Source organism: Columba livia (assembly GCF_036013475.1).
Source record: "Columba livia isolate bColLiv1 breed racing homer chromosome W unlocalized genomic scaffold, bColLiv1.pat.W.v2 SUPER_W_unloc_5, whole genome shotgun sequence".
NCBI lineage: Eukaryota > Metazoa > Chordata > Aves > Columbiformes > Columbidae > Columba > Columba livia.
This window is the reverse complement of record NW_027043000.1, coordinates 1,665,708-1,684,247: the sequence shown is the minus strand read 5'-3', so window position 1 is coordinate 1,684,247 and position 18,540 is coordinate 1,665,708. Positions and strand designations below refer to the sequence as shown.

General features: G+C 44.3%; 1 long non-coding RNA gene across 1 annotated transcript in view; it reads left to right on the top strand.

Annotated features, from left to right (window-relative positions):
• Window positions 1–18,540, top strand: part of LOC135577522 (uncharacterized) — a 104,161-nt gene that overhangs the window by 23,718 nt on the left and 61,903 nt on the right. The gene's annotated exons all lie outside the window — the stretch shown is intronic.

Here is an 18,540-nt window from a genome sequence, read left to right as displayed (position 1 = left end):
CAAACAGTGGAGTCTGGCAGGGCCTGACAGAGGCTATCAAAGCACAACAGAGCCTGAAAGAGCTCAACAAAGCATTACAGAGCCCAACAAGGCCCAGGAAAGCTTGAAAGACCCCAACAGGGACAAACGGAGCCTGATGGAACCCGACCATACCCAACAGGGCTCCACAATATCCGACAGAGCCCTACAAATCCTGACATGGCCTAGCAAAGCCTGATAGACCCTGCCGAAGTCTGACAGAGCCCGACAAATCCTGCATAAGGGAAGAAAGCCTGACAAAGCCCGGCAAAGCTTGACAGAGCCTGACAGGTGTTGACAGAGCCTGACTAAGCCTCACAGTGCCTGACAACGCTCAACAGGGCCCACAGAGCCATGCAAATCCTGACAGAGCGCAACAGAGAACAACAGATTTCCACAAAGCTATATCGAGCAAGTCAAATCCTGACAGAGTGTGACAGGGCCCAACTGAGTAGGACAGAGCCCGTAAAGCTGGACACAGTTTCACATTGCCAAACAAAGCCTTACAGAGTCCCACAGAGACCAACAAAGCCTGACAGAGCCAGAGGATCCTGACAGAGCCCAGCAATCCCGACAGGGACAGACAAAGGCTGACAAGGCCTGACAGAGCCTGGGTGCTTGTGGAAAGGTTTCTGCCTGTTTTTCGGTGAGGAATGGTGTGTGTGCACGTGGACAAACAGAAGGCATAGCAACTAGGTTCCAACACTGCAGAAGGCAGAAGGCAAGATTTCCCACGCTCTCTCTTTCTCTCCCTATAACTATTAAACGTTGTAAGGAACTGATCTTTTACTTATGTGACTGTGTACTAGCTGCGGTTCCAGTAACATGGAGAGTTCGATCACCTGAGACATGAATCTCTGTTGCGCTTTGTCAGGCACTTTTTGGCTTAGTCGGGCCCTGTCAATACCTGTCTGGCTCTATCAGGCTTAGTCAGGCACTTTTGATCCCTGTCATACTCTGTCATGATTTGTTGGGCTTTGTCGGGTTTTCTTGCCATTATTCAGGCTTTGTTGGGCTCTGTCGGGCTTTCTTAGGGTCTATCGGGCTCTGTCAGGCCATGTCAGGATTTGTAGGGCTCTGTCAGATTTTGTCGGGCACTGTAGGGTATTGTCGGGCTCTGTCAGGTTCCTTTAGGGTTGTTGGAGTCTTTCAAGCTTTGTTTGGCCTTGTCGGGCTCTGTAATGCTTTGTTGAGCTCTTTCAGGCTCTGTCATGCTTTGATAGCCTCTGTCAGGCCCTGCCAGACTCCACTGTTCGCTGTCAGGCACTGTCAGGATTTGTCAGGCCCTATTGAGTACTGTCGGACTCTGTCAGGGTTTGTCACACTCCATAAGTGCTCCAAAAACTGGACACTCTTGTGGTGCTTGCATTCACAGAATTACTGCATATTCATTACACTTTGGGGGAATTTTTAACATCCAATGCATCTATAGTAAGAAACAATAGCATAAACCTAGGGTTAAACTGATGTTCCTTATTTCACGGTCTTTGCTGCCATCTAGCGTATTTTAGAGAGCATGCAGTCTGTTTCGGTGAGGCTTTTGAGGAGCTTCAAGTCTCAGCTGATCGACCTCTGCACGTTAGCAGCTCTCCTGGAACCGCAACTGGTACACAGTTGCATAAGTAAAAGATTGGTTTCTTACTTACAACGTTTAAGAGTTTTGCACAGTTACATGTGGTGGGCTCGACTATCAACGTCTAGGATACCTGCAGACTGGACCCTGTTTGTGTGGAGACAATGTGCCTGAAAGTCTGTGTCCGTTAGCGCCTGCTGTATCTATCCGTCTCTCCACAAGCATGTGACATGTCTTTCGCTCCACAAGCATGTGAGTTGATTTCGTCGCACATGTGCATCTGCGCTAGTGTTGAGCTCAGCGGAGTATGAAGGCCTACCTGTGAGAACGATGGAAGTAAAGGAGTATCCGGAGATGTTAAGGATGTACCCATGAGAGAGAAGGGAGTAGAAGAGTAACAATGATGATAGCAAAATCAGCCAGTGAGATGTTACTGCTGTAACTTGTAACCAATAATGAAGAGACACATTAATTGGTAAAACTGTATAAAAATGCACTTGTGGCAATAAAGGGCATCTACTACTTTCATCCTGGAAGAACTTGGTGTATGTCATTTGTCCGTCTCAACCACAACATATGGTGACCCCGACGTGATCCTGCATGAAGAGGATCTCGCATGAAGAAGAGACAGCAGTGAAGCTGTGACAGCCGGAGACGAGCTGTGGAGACGGAGCCCGGTACAGCTGATAGAGCAGCAGGGGGGAGCTGCCGAAGATCCGGATCCTTGAAAAGACACCACGCCAATAGTTGGTGAGCTACCGGGAACAGGGGGGGTGGAACTTATCTAAAGAAGATGGTATTATATTATCTACATGGAAGTTGCTTCTGAAGAAGCAGGGTATTAGCCTTCTGGAATTGACTTTTACGAAGGACTAAGTTACTATGGGGCAAAGCACTAGTGAAATATCCAAAGCAGCAACTGAACTGTTAATAACATGGCACTTGTTGCTAGAGACTTTGAGACGATTAAAAGAGCAACGGGAACATGCAGAGACAGTGGAGGGGGGTGGCTTCTCTGGACTAGATTTGTAAAAAAAAAAAAAAAAAAAAAGCACTGTTCCAAACCCCGAACCCACCTGTTACTAATGATTCTCCAGCACCGTTCAAGTCCACGTTATCTGATGACTTGGATGAAGATGAGGGTTTGCAGCATATTCTTGAAAAGTCAAAAGGAGTATGTATACAAGTTGCCCCGAGATCAGATAAAAACCATGAAAGACTCAAAGCAAAATTAGACCTATGCAATGTATCAGCTATAGATCATTTAGGACGGAACTATGGGGATTTGTTGAAAGGGGTGGGTATCCCACAGCTCTTGGAAGAGACACTAATTGGCACACCACAACTACAGGCACTGATAAGTTTCTGAAATCCTGAGGCAGTCAACAGACCTCGCATATCAAGCTATAGTAGAGGTGTCTGAAACCAACAAAGCAGCCAAATCGTTTATAACTACTATCAGGGTCCCAATGAGAATTACATGCAATTTATTGACCATCTTCAAGAGGCCATCAATAAGCAGGTTGAAAACTTAGAAGTTAAGGAAGCACGGGTGTTGAAATTAGCAGTAGAGAATGCTAATGTTTGCTATCAACATGTTATTTGCGAGTTTTACAGTACATATTACATGCTTCTGTGTATTGCCTCTCTGAAAATCAAGCAGCTTGTTAGGAATGTGAGTTAATTGTGTCACTGGTTGCTATTAGACTTGTTTCTTTGTGGTATAAGTACACCGTAAAAAACCTTCTCCCCACTTTTCCCACTCACACTGCAAGCAGCCCTGTGCTTTTCCCCCCTCCCTCCCTCTTCTCATGGCTTTTACTTACGAGATGGGGTCAGAAACTACTGTTTTCAGTTGTGTTCCTAAGAAATCGGTATTGGGAGGTGTTTTAAAACATAGGAAAGCACTTGGAAATATGAGGAAGGAAGACCTTGTGAGATGTTGTAATTAAGGGTGGCTGCTGTATAAGTTAAATGATTGGGAAAAGTGTTCAGAGTATAAAATCTTGAAGTATAACACTTTGTTGCAATTCATGTTGTTTTTAAGGCGAGAAGAGCAGGACAAAATAAATCTCTACAAGAGATCATTAAATCATTTCAGACAGTTTTACAGGTGGAACGGTTTGAACTTCAACAAGCTGAGACAGAATTAACTGATAACACACAGGTCAGAAAACTTGTTAAAGTCTGCAGGATGCTTTCCTTATTAACCTGTTTTCATTGTAGGTATCTGTTTAAGTATGTTACAGTTTTGGTAGGTCTTTGTTATATGGTACGATAAGTTCACAGACTGTTAAATCATGAGAATGCGTTGACTCAAAATGTGCATTTTGTGATAATACGGAAGATCATGAGTAATTTAGTTCTTTACTGCGTGAATGTGATGGTAAAATTTTTGTGTGTAGTAGCTGTTACTTTTCTTTCTAGAATGCTAGCTTTATTCAGGTATCCAGACTTGCGCAACTCTGTGATAGGCTATGTCTCATCTCGATGTGCTGGATTTGGCTCTTTTGTATGCACATCAAGTAAAGAATCCCGGTTTTGGAATAACAGTTGTAGCACACCAGATGAGACACTAATAAAAGCCTTGCCCAGTCCAGCTTGTTGCTGCGGGGGGGCGGGTGCCGATGAGGCTCCAGCGCACACTGACCTGTTTTGTCAGGGAGACCCAGCGGCACCTCTACCTGGCTGAGCAGTGATCGGCCCAAAGGTGCAATGCAAAAATCGAGATATTGTCTTGAATAAGTGTAACTGTGATCTATCTGCATATTTGAACTTGGTGTTTGGTTTTCATATCTGAGCTCAGCATTTTAATTTGCATATTTCTATTTGGTACTAAAAGAATTTTGTTTGGGGAGATAATTACAAAATGGAAACTGGTTCCACTGCTAAAATTCCACCTTGCTCCCCCTTAGGATGCATCCTTAGACATTAGAGTAATTGCTTATATTGTTATCTATTTAGAGCTTTATCATAATGAAGAGAGTTGATGAGGAGAAATTAATATAAAAACGCTGAAAATTGTGGGAAGTCTTCTGCTTTATACCGTTCTTGAGGTTGTAATTAACATGATGAAAAATCGCATGAAAATGACACTATTTTAAAGTGGACATAGCTTTGGCATCTGCCAGCAACTGAATTTGGAGACCACACTCATCAATACGAGTAGAATCAAAATTTCTCATCGATAAACCAAAAGGCATGGGTCCATCACATTTCACTGAAAACCAGGATATATAATAGAACTAGAACTCCTTTTGGTAAGTGATGCATTCTATCATCTGTAGTCTGAGCTGTGGCTTAAAGCAGGGAAGACATAGAGTTTTATGAAGTGGAGACTGCAATTCATGTGTTTGAAAGTAAAGGTTTTGTCACAAGCCCAGGGAAGGAGAAGGACTCAAGCAGTTATAAGGACTGGATTGAGTCATTCCATTTGTACGATCAAGTGAACAGAAGAGTCCTGGGGCCATCTGATAGGAGTCTGCACCTCAAGAGGAGGCCTCTTGTTAAGCAAAGAAGGATCTTGTACTGAAAGAGAAGCTGGGGAGAGTGGGAGATACGCATTGTAATACTGGAGACAGTTGCTTAGTTTCTCAGCTAAGAGCATGAGGAGAAAATCCGAGATCTGCAGAGGATTCAGAATGAAATGCTTATCAGCCTGAGCAAGAAGCTTACAAGGTGTTTCGGTGTTTTGTGCAGGTCCATGTGGTGGGTTCGATAACTGAGAAAAGTCAGCGCAGCGAATTCATCTCTGTCTAGCAAACGTCAGTCCTGCCTCGGCTTTCCTTTGTTGCCTCTACCTAGATGGTTTCCCTTTTCTCTGTTCACATGAGCAGTCATGACTCTGCTGTGTTACACACTGTGTTACAGCCAACTCACACCAAGAGTCAACAGACACACTCCGCTGAGCTCAATATTATGGCAGATGCACTTGTGCGACGAAATCAACCCACATGCTCGTGGAGAGAAAGACATGGACTCACACGCGTGTGGAGCGATGCATAGATACAGCAGGCACTAACGAAGACAGACTTTCAGGCACAACGTCTCCACACAAACAGGAACCGGTCTGCAGGTGTCCTAGATGTTGATTATCGAACCCACCACATGGACCTGCGCAAAACTCCCAAACGCTTACAGGAAAGACACATGCTCTCCCACAAGCACACAAGTGTTTGCCCTCAGCTTAGGATCAGGAATAAGCTTGTGAAGAGATGCCATGCTGTTCTTTCGCGTTATGGCATGCTCTGTTTCGTTTCTCTTGGAGATCGATTGCTAAGCGTCTTTCCTCAGGCGACTGTGAAGCATTTACCGTAGGAGAGAGGTACCACGGAGCATCATTCAGTACTGCCTGCGACTGTCTTTGTTCCTTTACTAGCAGAGCTCCATTGCATCAGTCCGCATGAGAAATGCAGGACTGGGAAACATTGTTTAACACGCGGAACCTCGCCAACAAACAGCGCAGCTGTGCACTCACTCACTCCAGCTTAAGCATGAATGGAGCCAGCACCAAGGCACACACATGTGGACAGACAAACGTTGGTAGGCACAAATGATTTCACGCAGAGGGTCGTCCAAGAACAAGCACATATCTGCAGGTACCCTCCGTATGTGTATTCTCGTGCAGCCATGTATACGTTTGTGCAGTGCGCTATACATCAACAGACGTGTTTACCCTCAGGCATGTCAGTACATTTCCCGTACGTCTTTCTGTCAAAAGGTGGGAGTAGGCGCGGTTGCGGATGTGTGCATGTTTGTGGCCATGCATTTGCTTACGCATCAGTGTGTGAAAAGGTGGGTGCTTTTCTCTAGCTGCGTGTGCGTGCACGTGGTGGTGGCTGCACATACCTGAGTGCTTGTGGATAGGTTTCTGCGTGGTTTTCGGTGAGGATTAGTCTGTGTGCACGTGGACAAATGGTCTTCACCAAATTTGCTTGCTAGCTGACGCTGCCATTAGAGGCTGAGCTGGTGAACAGAAGGGGGACTGACCTAATTAAAAAATAAATGAGGGTAAGGGAATAAAGATCCTCTTTTGATGTAAGCACCTTTAGTATAAAAAAGGAACAAGGAACAATAAAAAACTATTTAACTGCAAATGTTCAACTTTTTCCTCTAAGTGTTAGCAGCTCTCTTAAAGAGTGAGCTGTGTTTTAAATCTGAAGTGTTTTGAAATCCTCCAGGATAGAAGCAGTTGGTCAAATATTTGTAATTTAAATAAAAAGATGAGGAAACATGCAAACTCTTCCCATATTGTCCAGAATCATTAAAGTTATGTGCCAGAGGTATGCTGCCAGTGTAAAAAATCCCCACATAATTTTGCTTTGGGGACAGGGATAGAAAGAACATGTGAATGGATGCTAAGAATGAAAAGCTGTGCCTGAAGCCTGATGGGAGTTTAGTCAGAAAACTTGTTAAAGTCTGCAAGATGCTTTCCTTATTAACCTGTTTTCTTTGTAGGTATCTGTTTGTTACAGTTTTGGTAGGTCTTTGTTATATGGTACAATAAGTTCACAGACTGTTAAATCATGAGAATCTTTTGACTCAAAATGTGCATTTTGTGATAATACAGAAGACAATGAGTAATTTAGTTTTTTCTGTGTGAATGTGATGGTAAAATTTTTGTGTGTAGTAGGTGTTACTTTTCTTTCTAGCATGCTAGCTTTATTCCAGTATCCAGACTTGCACAACTCTGTGATAGGCTGTGTCTCATCTCGATGTGCTGGATTTGGCTCTTTTGTATGCACATCAAGTAAAGAATCCCGGTTTTGGAATAACAGTTGTAGCACACCAGATGAGACACTAATAAAAGCCTTGCCCAGTCCAGCTTGTTGCTGCGGGGGGGCGGGTGCCGATGAGGCTCCAGCGCACACTGACCTGTTTTGTCAGGGAGACCCAGCGGCACCTCTACCTGGCTGAGCAGTGAGCGGCCCAAAGGTGCAATGCAAAAATCGAGATATTGTCTTGAATAAGTGTAACTGTGATCCATCTGCATATTTGAACTTGGTATTTGGTTTTCATATCTGAGCTCAGCATTTTAATTTGCATATTTCTATTTGGTACTAAAAGAATTTTGTTTGGGGAGATAATTACAAAATGGAAACTGGTTCCACTGCTAAAATTCCACCTTGCTCCCCCTAGGATGCATCCTTAGACATTAGAGTAATTGCTTATATTGTTATCTAGTAATTTTGAGACCAGAAAAGAACTTAAATTGTTAAACTCTGCTTTGCATTAAAACAAACAAACAAACAAACAAAAACAACCACCAACCAACCAAACACCTAAATGCTATGTCACTTGTGTCACCTCTGCCTGGGAGCTTAGGTGTGGCTTCGGAGATCCCCCAGTAGAGAGTGTCTTGGTTTTGCTAAAAACAAGTTTCTCTTCTAGTGAATTTGCCTGTCAGCTAAAGCCTTCATATTAACTGCATTTTCCTGGAGAACCAGACACATGTTTTGGTAAACCTAGCAATGGAATGCAAACTTATTGATAAGCACGGATGGACATCTCGCGAGAGGGGCGACGAGAAGAAAGAGACCAAGAAACTGACCAACTGGGTATAACATTCCATTCACGTGAATACTTCATATAAAAGTGGGAGATCACGAGGATCTCGTGTGGCTTTTCCCTTTTCCCTTCTGCTTATGGCCGACATTAGGAGAGGACCTTGCTAGTCGTCCCTGCGAACTGAGGCCTAGTGAGAGACTGAACCCAGCTCCGATTGGCTGCAGAGTCTAATCCAGGACTTCGGGTGCCAGCTCTGCAGTTGCTGAGACTTTCAAGATTGGTTTTGTATATTTTGTATTATTTTCTCTATTCTTATTAGTAGCATTAGTAAAACATTTTTAATTTTTTCCAACTCTCTTCACTCTGTGCTTCTTTTCCTCCCAATCGCCTCTCCTTAGTGAAAAGGGGGGAGAGGGAGGGGGAAGTGTGGGGAGGGGGGGAGAGGGGGTTAACAATACATCTGCCAGGGTTTTATTATCACCCCGCAATCCTAACCCTCGACAGATAATCACTATGTCTGAGATTCCTGCTTTGTTTTGAGAAAGAGCGGGAGGCTGCGCCTGCCTGAAGCCTTGAAATACAGGCGAGCTCAGTGGCCCAGTGATCTTCCAGCAGGGCTGAATTCACCAGCGCCTGCCTCCCCGCTTGTGTCACCTCTGCCTGGGAGCTTAGGTGTGGCTTCGGAGATCCCCCAGTAGAGAGGTAACTAAAATAAAACTTGCTCTTTGCAATGCATTCATGGCCTCTGGCTCTTCTTGCAACGTGCCTGCGTATGTGTACACACAGTGTGTGTACCGTATTTTACCTGTAAATTCACCACATCTTTTGCAGTGTAACTACCGCATTTTAACTGTATATTCGCCACAATTTTAGCGGTTTACGTACCCTATTTTACCTGTGTATTCGCCACATTTCCAGCGGTGCAGCTACCGTATATTAACTGTATATTCGTCACAGCTTTAGCGGTGCAGCTACCATATTTTGCTTGTATATTCACCATATTTTTAGTGGTGTAACTACCGTATTTTTCCCATATATTCACCAAATTTTTAGCGGTGCATCTACTGTATATTTCCTGTACATATCCACATTTTTAGTGCTGACGCTACCATATTTTTCCAGTATATTCATCACACTTTTAGCGGTGCAACTACCGTATTTTACCCGTATATTCGTCACAATTTCAGTGGTTCATGTGCTGTATTTTACCTGTATCTTCATGAAATTTTTAGCAGTGTAGGTACCGTATGTGGCAGAATGCAACCCCCCCTCTCTCCCCCTCCCTCCTTCAGTATGGAAGGAGTGGGCACATCTCCCTCTTTGTTAGCCTTTTTGAGGCTAACAGCTTCTTTTGTTTGGCCCCAGAGCACCCTGGCCAGGGCCATTAGGAGAAGGGAGTGCCAAGGCACACTGAGCCGCGCCCAGCGTGGGGGATGTTTGGAGGCTTCAGGGGCACCCACAGACAGTGTGGGGGTGCAGAGAAGCTTCTAGAGTGCCTACAGTCAGATCTGATCAGATAAAAACAGGATTCTCGTCAAGACTCCGCCCGTTGTCGTGGGTCTCTTGGAGCACGAGCAAGATGCTGCCGCCGAGAGCCCCTCTCCCCGGGATGGGGACTCCGCTTGCCTCGCCGCCACGGATGTGAGTAAAACTTCTCGCAGGATTGCGAGTATATTTATACTTTTCGTGCACATATGCACGTATAACTTTCCGCGCTCCATATGAGCGCGTGTAAAATTTACCCTCGCAGAATCGCGGGTGTATTTTCCTCCCGTGCACATATGCACGTGTAACTTTCCGTGCACATTTGCACGCGTACTTTAAATTATTTCCTCGCACAATCGCGAGTGTATTTTCCTTCTGTGCACACTTGCACGCATAACTTTCCGTGCCCAAGACGAGCACGTGTATAAATTATTTCCTCGCACAATCACGAGTGGCCGCCGAGAGCCCCTCGCACAATCGCGAGTGTATTTTCCTCCCATGCTTCCACATAAGCACGTGTAGGATTCCGTGCACACTTGCACATGTAAGTAAATTAACTCTCGCAGAATTGCGGGTGTATTATAAATTTACCCTCGCAGAATCGCGAGTGTATGCTTCCTGTGCGTGTATCTCTTTAAAAAATAATCCTGCACCATGTTTAGGCAAGAGTGTATTTCTCCGGGACTCAGGGACGGCTCCGGCATTGTTTTGGGTGAAGCCACGTGCATGCACACTGTGGACCGCCTGTTGTATTAGTTGCTGCCTCTTAAATAATTTTCCTCAACTGATATCCGAACCTGTATTTAAGTCACTTTTGGAGTGCTAAAACCCCGTTTCTCACCGGTTTAATAAAAGTTGTTTTTGGACCTTGTTGTCCCTTAAATTGACCTACGGGGTGCCTCCGTGACACCGTACATTGCCTGTATACCTGCCACATATTTTGCAGTGCAGGTAACGTTTTTTACCTGTATGTTTTCACATTTTTAGCAGTGCGTTTACCGTATATCTCCTGTATATTCGCCAAAATTTTAGCCATGCAGCTAGCATGTTTTACCTGTTTGTTCTTCACATTTTAAGCCGTTCAGCTGCCATTTTTTACCTGTATATTCGCCAGTTTTTTATTGGTACAGCTACCGTATTTTACCTGTATATTTGCCGCATTTTAGTAGTGCGTTTCCTGTGTTCTGCTAGTATATTCTCCCCATTTTTATTGGTGGAAGTAGCGTATTTTAGCTGTATATTCATCACAGTTTTAGTGGTGCAGCTACCATAGTTTACCTGTATATTCCCCACTTTTTTATTGGTGCAGCTACAGTATTTTACCCTAATGTTCACGACATTTTTAGTAGTGCGTGTACAGTATTTTACCTGTATAGTCACCATGTTTTATAGCGGTGCAACTGCCATATATTACCTGTATATTTGTCACAGTTTTAGAGGTGCAGGTACCATATTTTTCCTATAAATTCACCATATATTTAGCGGTGCAGCTCCTGTATATTACCTGTATGTTTTCACATTTTCAGTGGTGAAGGTACCATATTTTTCCTGTACATTCACCACCTTTTCAGCGGTGCAGCTGCCGTATTTTACCTGTATGTTTGCCACATTTCTGGCGGTGTAGCTTCCGTGTTTTTCCTGTATGTTCGGCACATTTTTAGCACTACAGCAACCATTATTTGCCTGTATATTCGTCACAATTTTAGTGGTTAATGTACCATATTTTTCCTGTATATTCTCCACATTTTTAGTAGTACAGCTACCGTATATTACCTGTTGTCGAGGGTTTAGTTTGCGGGGTGACAATAAAACCCTGGCAGATGTTTTGTTAACCTCCTCTTCCCCCCCACTTCCCCCTTTTTTGCCTCTCCCTCTCCCCCCTTCCCACTAAGGACAGGTGATTGGGAGGAAAAGGAGGACAGAGAGAAGAGAGTTGGAAAAAATTAAAAATGTTTTACTAATGCTACTAATAAGAATAGAGAAAATAACACAAAATATCCAAAACCAATCTTGAAAGTCTCAGCAACTGCACAGCCTGCACCCAAAGTCCTGGATTGGACTCTGCAGCCAATCGGAGCTGGATTCAGTCTGTCACTAGGCCTCAGTTCACAGGGACAACTAGCAAGGTCCTCTCCTAATGTCAGCCATGAGGAAAAAGGGAAAAGGGCCGAGATCCTCGTGATCTCCCCCTTTTATCTGAAGTATGCATGTGAATGGAATGTTATACACAGTTGGTCAGTTTCTTGATCACCAGTTTCTCGTTGCCCCTCTCGCGAGATGTCCATCCATGCTTATCAATAAGTTTGCATTCCATTGCTATGTTTACCAAAACATGTGTCTGGTTCTCCAGGAAAATGCAGTTAATATGAAGGCTTTAGCTGACAGGCAAATTCACTAAAAGAGAAACTTGTTTTTTAACAAAACCAGGACATTCCACCCCTTATAATATGCCATTCACGGAAATACTTAAACCTTATCAATACAATCTATCAATACAATCTAATTAATCACTACTACTATATATATACATATGTACATATATACACAGGAGTAATTAATCTTAATCTGTGGACCATCCTTTGAAAAGTTCATTAAGTTCATTTTGTCCCAACAGTCTCCCAGGGCAGGAAAAAATGTTACATCTCATGTGCATCTCATGACCACTGTTTGTGGGTTAAAGACATCAACTTTGAAGAAGTTGTCAGGCGCCACTCAAAGCAGCTAGCTCTGGTTTCATCATCACTGTCTTGATCTGAAAGACACTTATTAAACACTGTTAGTACAGCAATTGACATCATGCAGTTCAGTATTGCATATTTTCACCTAAAATCAAATCCCCTTGAGGTACACACCAAACTTCTCCATCCTTAAGCATCACCCACCAGGTGCTGCCAGGTCCCTGGGCAAAAACAATCCCAGGAATGGGCTTGCCTTTGCCTGAGGCAGGAGTAACCCAGACTGCCTTTCGTAATATATTTTTCATGTGTACTACAGGGACTTTATCTCCTTCTACAGTCCGTAGAATTTCTGATTGGGCAGGCCCGGCTCAATTGGTGGATCCCCTGGTGTTGACCAACCAAGTGGCTTTTGCTAAATGTGAATCCCAGTTTTTAAAGGTTCCACCACCAAGTGCCTTTAGTGTAGTTTTTAGCAAACCGTTGTACCTTTCAGTTTTCCCAGAGGCTGGTGCATGATATGGAATACCATTGTAAGTACATAATGCTTACCTTGACGTGTTTGTGGAAGTGTAATATAACCAATCTCCCAAGCTTCTCCATACTTATACTTTAACCATCGCCCCCCATACCATACAGGCTTTAACCGTTTCGCTTGTTTGAATTCGGCGGAAGTTTCATGTTCATGAATAACCTGTGAAATAGTGTTCATAGTTAAGTCCACCCCTCGATCGCAATCCCATTTATATGTTGCATCTCTAACTTGATACCCTGAAGCATCATGGGCCCACCGAGCTAGGAAAAGTTCACCTTTATGTTGCCAGTCCAAGTCCACCTCAGCTACTTTAATCTTAGCAGCTTGATCTGCTTGTTGGTTGTTTAGATGTTCCTCGGTGGCTCGACATTTAGGCACATGAGCATCTACATGACGAACTTTCACAGTCAGGCTCTCTAGCCGAGCAGCAATGTCTTGCCACAGTGTGGCAGCCCAAATGGGTTTACCTCTGCGCTGCCAGTTGCTTTTCTTCCATTGCTGTAGCCACCCCCACAAGGCATTTGCTACCATCCATGAGTCAGTGTAGAGATAAAGTATTGGCGACTTCTCTTGTTCAGCAATGTCCAAAGCCAGCTGGATGGCTTTCACTTCTGCAAATTGACTAGATTCACCTTGTCCTTCAGTAGCTTCTGTAACTTGTCGTGTGGGACTCCACACAGCAGCTTTCCACCTTCGATGTTTTCCTACAAGACGACAGGATCCATCTGTGAACAGCGCATAACGCTTATCAGCCTCTGAAAGCGTATTATACGGTGGTGCTTCTTCAGCACATTTTACTTCCTCCTCATCTGGAGACATCCCAAAGTCTTTGCTTTCTGGCCAGTCTGTAAACACTTCTAAGATCCCTGGGAGACTGGGATTTCCAATTCGAGCTCGTTGCGTGATCAATGCAATCCATTCAGTCCACGCAACTTCGGTTGCATGATGTGGAGAGGAAACCGTCCCTTTGAACATCCAGCTCAGCACTGGCAGCCGAGGTGCTAGGAGGAGCTGTGCTTCAGTGCCAATCACTTCTGAAGCAGCTCGAACTCCTCCATATGCTGCTAGTATCTCTTTTTCAGTTGGAGTATAGTTGGCCTCAGATCCTTTGTATCCTTGACTCCAAAAACCTAAGGGTCGACCTCAGGTTTCTCCTGGTGCTTTCTGCCAGAGGCTCCAGGTAAGTCCATTATCTCCGGCTGTGGTGTAGAGCACATTCTTAACATCTAGTCCAGTTCAAACTGGTCCAAGGGCCACCACATGATTACTCTCACGCTTAATTTGTTCAAAGGCTTGTCGTTTTTCTGGGCCCCACTCAAACTGGTTCTTTTTTCGAGTCACTCGATAGAGAGGGCTCACAATCTGGCTGTAGTCAGGAATATGCATTCTCCAAAAACCTACAACGCCCAAGAAAGTCTGTGTCTTTTTTCTATTAGTAGGTGGAGACATGGGTGCAATTTTGTTGATCACATCCGCTGGGGTCTGACGACGGCCATCTTGCCATTTTATTCTTAAAAACTGGATCTCTCGTGCAGGTCCCTGGACCTTGCTTCGTTTTATGGCAAAACCAGCATCCAAAAGAATCTGAATTATTCTCTCACCTTTCTCAAAGACTTCTTTCGCTGTGTCGCCCCATACGATGATGTCGTCAACATATTGCAAGTATTCTGCAGCTTTACCTTGCTCCAGTGTGGTCTGGATCAGTCCATGGCAGATGTTAGGACTGTGTTTCCACCCCTGGGGCAAGCGATTCCACGTGTACTGGATGCCTCTCCAGGTGAAAGCAAACTGCGGCCTGCACTCTGCTGCTACAGGAATAGAGAAAAACGCATTAGCAATGTCAATTGTAGCATACCACTTAGCTGCCTTTGACTCCAGTTCAAATTGCAGTTCTAGCATGTCAGGCACAGCAGCACTCAGTGGTGGTGTAACTTCATTCAGGCCACGATAGTCTACAGTTAGTGTCCACTTGTCACTAGACTTACGCACTGGCCAGATTGGGCTGTTAAAAGGTGAGCGAGTCTTACTGATCACACCCTGGCTTTCCAATTGACAGATCAACTTCTGGATAGGAATCAAAGAGTCTCAATTGGTGCGATATTGCCGGCGATGCACTGTCGTGGTAGCAATTGGCACCTGCTGATCGTCAACCATCAGCAGTCCTACAACAGAAGGGTCATCTGAAAGACCAGGCAAATCAGACAGCTGTTCAGTTTGCTCAGTGTCCACAGCTGCTATACCAAATGCCCACCTATACCCTTTTGGGTCCTTAAAATACCCTCTCCTGAGGCAGTCTATGCCAAGGATGCACGGAGCATCTGGACCAGTCACAATGGGATGCTTTTGCCAGTTTTTTCCAGTTAGGCTCATTTCAGCCTCTACAACAGTCAGTTCCTGGGATCCCCCAGTCACTCCAACAACATTAATGGATTGCGTTCCTTGATAAATAGAAGGAATTATTGTGCAATGAGCACCAGTGTCCACTAAAGCTTTGTACTCATGGGGGTGTGTTGTACCAGGCCATCGTATTTGTACAGTCCAATATACTCTGTTATCCCTTTCCTCCATCTGGTTGGAGGCAGGGCACCTCTAATTTCTGTTTTGCACAGTCTCTGGGTGTGAATTAGAGGTTCCTTTGAGAGCATCAGAATCTCTTCTGCTCCTTTTGTAAACTGGAGCAGCCACCTTCCTAGGAGTTTTTCCTTTTATTTCATGTACTCGTTCTTGAAGTTCTGAGGTAGGTCTTCCATGCCACTTATTCATGATTTCTCCCTGCTCATGCAGGAAGAACCACAGTGAACCTCTTTTTGTGGGCTGCCTCTGTCCTCTCTCTCTCAATTTGAAATGCCTTCTCCTAATAGCTGAAACATAGGTTTGTACAGGTTGTGAATGGTATGTGTCTTCTCTGAGTTCTTTGATTTCTTGCAACAGCTTTTCAAACCGGTCATCAGATTTTTCACACAGTTTCTCCACAGCAGAGACACAAGCCCATAGAGAACCAGCAAGGCTGTCCTCAAAGTTCCGGAGCTGCTCAATCACTTCAGTAATATTTTGTACACCTCCAGCTGTCCAGACCATTCTTGCCAATGACTTAGCATATGCAGGTGGTGCACTTTGTACAAATCTGCGCCACAGAGGTCATGTACAATTGATTCTATCAGGGTCTGTCCCCTCTTGGCTGTTTGGTCCAAAATAGATGATCTCTCGCACAGCTAATTCTCTCAGGAACTGGATACCTCTCTCCATAGTATTCCATTTCCCTGACTTGGATATACAGTCTTCCTTGTAGGGAAATCTTACTTTCATAGCTGCCAGGAGTCGGGTCCAGAGGGTAGTGGCTTTAGACTCTCTTGAAATTGTCCTATCAATGGTGGAATCTTTTGACAGAGATCCCAGCTGCCTGGCTTCACCACCTTCCAATTCAATTGTTTCTGCCCCATTGTCCCAGCATCGGAGCAGCCAGGTTAAAATATTCTCGCCTTCATGACGACTAAAGTCTTCTCGCAGATCTCTCAGCTCACCTGGAGAAAAGGACCGAGTGGTGGTCACTTCATCTCCTCCCTGTGCTGATGATGCCTCTTGGGTTGATGTTGGTCCTGTGCCATCACCTGTTGCACGGGTAGTCTTTCTAGTGACTTTCTTACAACCGGCAACTGATGCTGATATGGGTTCACCATCATTTGATTCATTTCCAGAGTCTGAATGACTGTCACAGTGATTGCTGTGGTTACAGCAGCAACATTGACCAGTGTGTGAAGAAGGGGGGGTTGCCTTGTTAGCCTTTGAGGCTGGAGAAGTACTGTTATCTGCAGCGACCTTGGCAGAGGAGCTCTGCAGAGGAGCTGTAGCTTCAGCCTGTGTAGCTGCGATTGGGGGGGCAGTGGCTGCAGCGGCAGCTTTCTGTGTTTTGCTCTTTCTTGAGCGGCTAGGAGTGCTTTTTGCTAAAGCTTCCGAAGACGCACCGCAAATCTCAGGACTAAAAAGAGACGCAAACCTCCTATTGAACCTCATTTCTCTATAACAGTAACACAAACTGCCACACATTCAGCAAACCAGATAACACCATCACTGTTCTATCAAAGCTCCAAGGATATTCAAAGCTCTCTAAAACATTTGAGAACTGTCCCAGCGAAAAAACGAAAGTATTGTTACTCAGCCTTTCTAAAGATTCGCTCGACCAATTAGCAAACACAGAGCCGTACCGCCTTCTTATCTCTCCCGGAGGCTTTTCGAGGTAAAGCAGAAATGAGTAGAAATACATTAGCGGCCGCAGTATAATGGAATAAACCAGTGCCAAACCACACAATATCACCAGAACCATTGTCCAGTTTCTTGTTGTTATATAATGAATACTTCGATTCAAAAGGAAACCCCAACACAGATATGGAATCAGTGAGCACAATGTAGAAAATAACTGATACAACTTTTGCCATAACATCTTTAAATCAATGTAATTCAATTTTCCTTAATACCACTAACTAATGTGCAAAGCAAACAGACGCGTGAGTATCACAACTCTATGAGTTGGCACCGTGCCAAGAAAATTGAAAGGTACGTCAGAGCAGTAGGAAAGCCAAAAATCTCCAAATTTATCCCTTTCTCTCGCCCCATGTTGGGCACTAATTACCTGTCGAGGGTTAAGATTGCGGGGTGACAATAAAACCCTGGCAGATGTATCGTTAACCTCCTCTCCCCCCCCACTTCCCCCTTTTTTGCCTCTCCCTCTCCCCCCTTCCCACTCAGGACAGGCAATCGGGAGGGAAAGAAGGACATAGAGAAGAGAGTTGGAAAAAATTAAAAATGTTTTACTAATGCTACTAATAAGAATAGAGAAAATAATACAAAATATACAAAACCAATCTTGAAAGTCTCAGCAACCGCACAGCCTGCACCCAAAGTCCTGGCTTGGACTCTGCAGCCAATCGGAGCTGGATTCAGTCTGTCACTAGGCCTCAGTTCGCAGGGACGACTAGCAAGGTCCTCTCCTAATGTCAGCCATGAGGAAAAAGGGAAAAGGGACAAGATCCTGGTGATCTCCCCCTTTTATATGAAGTATGCATGTGAATGGAATGTTATACACAGTTGGTCAGTTTCTTGGTCACTGGTTTCTCGCTGCCCCTCTCGTGAGATGTCCATCCATGCTTATCAATAAGTTTGCATTCCATTGCTATGTTTACCAAAATGTGTATCTGGTTCTTCAGAAAAATGCAGCCAATATGAATCTGCAAGTCCAATCGAACGCAGTTAGCTTGTATGGTTGTCATAAATTCTATTCATCAAAGTTTCTAACTCCATTTTGGCTGTCATATACATTGGATATTGTTTTCCCTTACCGGATCGAAGTCCTGTTTCAGTTCTATCAGTGTAGTGTTTGCTTTACCGATACTTTGGTTGCCCATACTAGTGGAAACACAGCATCCAAAATTTCCTTGGAGATTTCTCACTTGCAGCAAGCAGATCTGCACCATCCAAGCAGCTTCTTGTGGGACATGCAAATAAACACAATTCTCAGAAAACATTATTTGAGATTACAATTTACTTAACAAATCTTTACCCAAAAGAGGTATAGGGCTTTCTGGCAAATAGAAGAATTCAGCTGTTAAAACTTTGTTCCAAATTTAGCATTCCATTGGTTTCAAAAAATGGTCTGTCTTTCTTTCCCACAATCTCAAAAGCTATCACGGTGAATTTACTAAGAAGTCTTTTACAATTAGTTACCACAAGCTAAGTCGATTAAAAGATTTTTG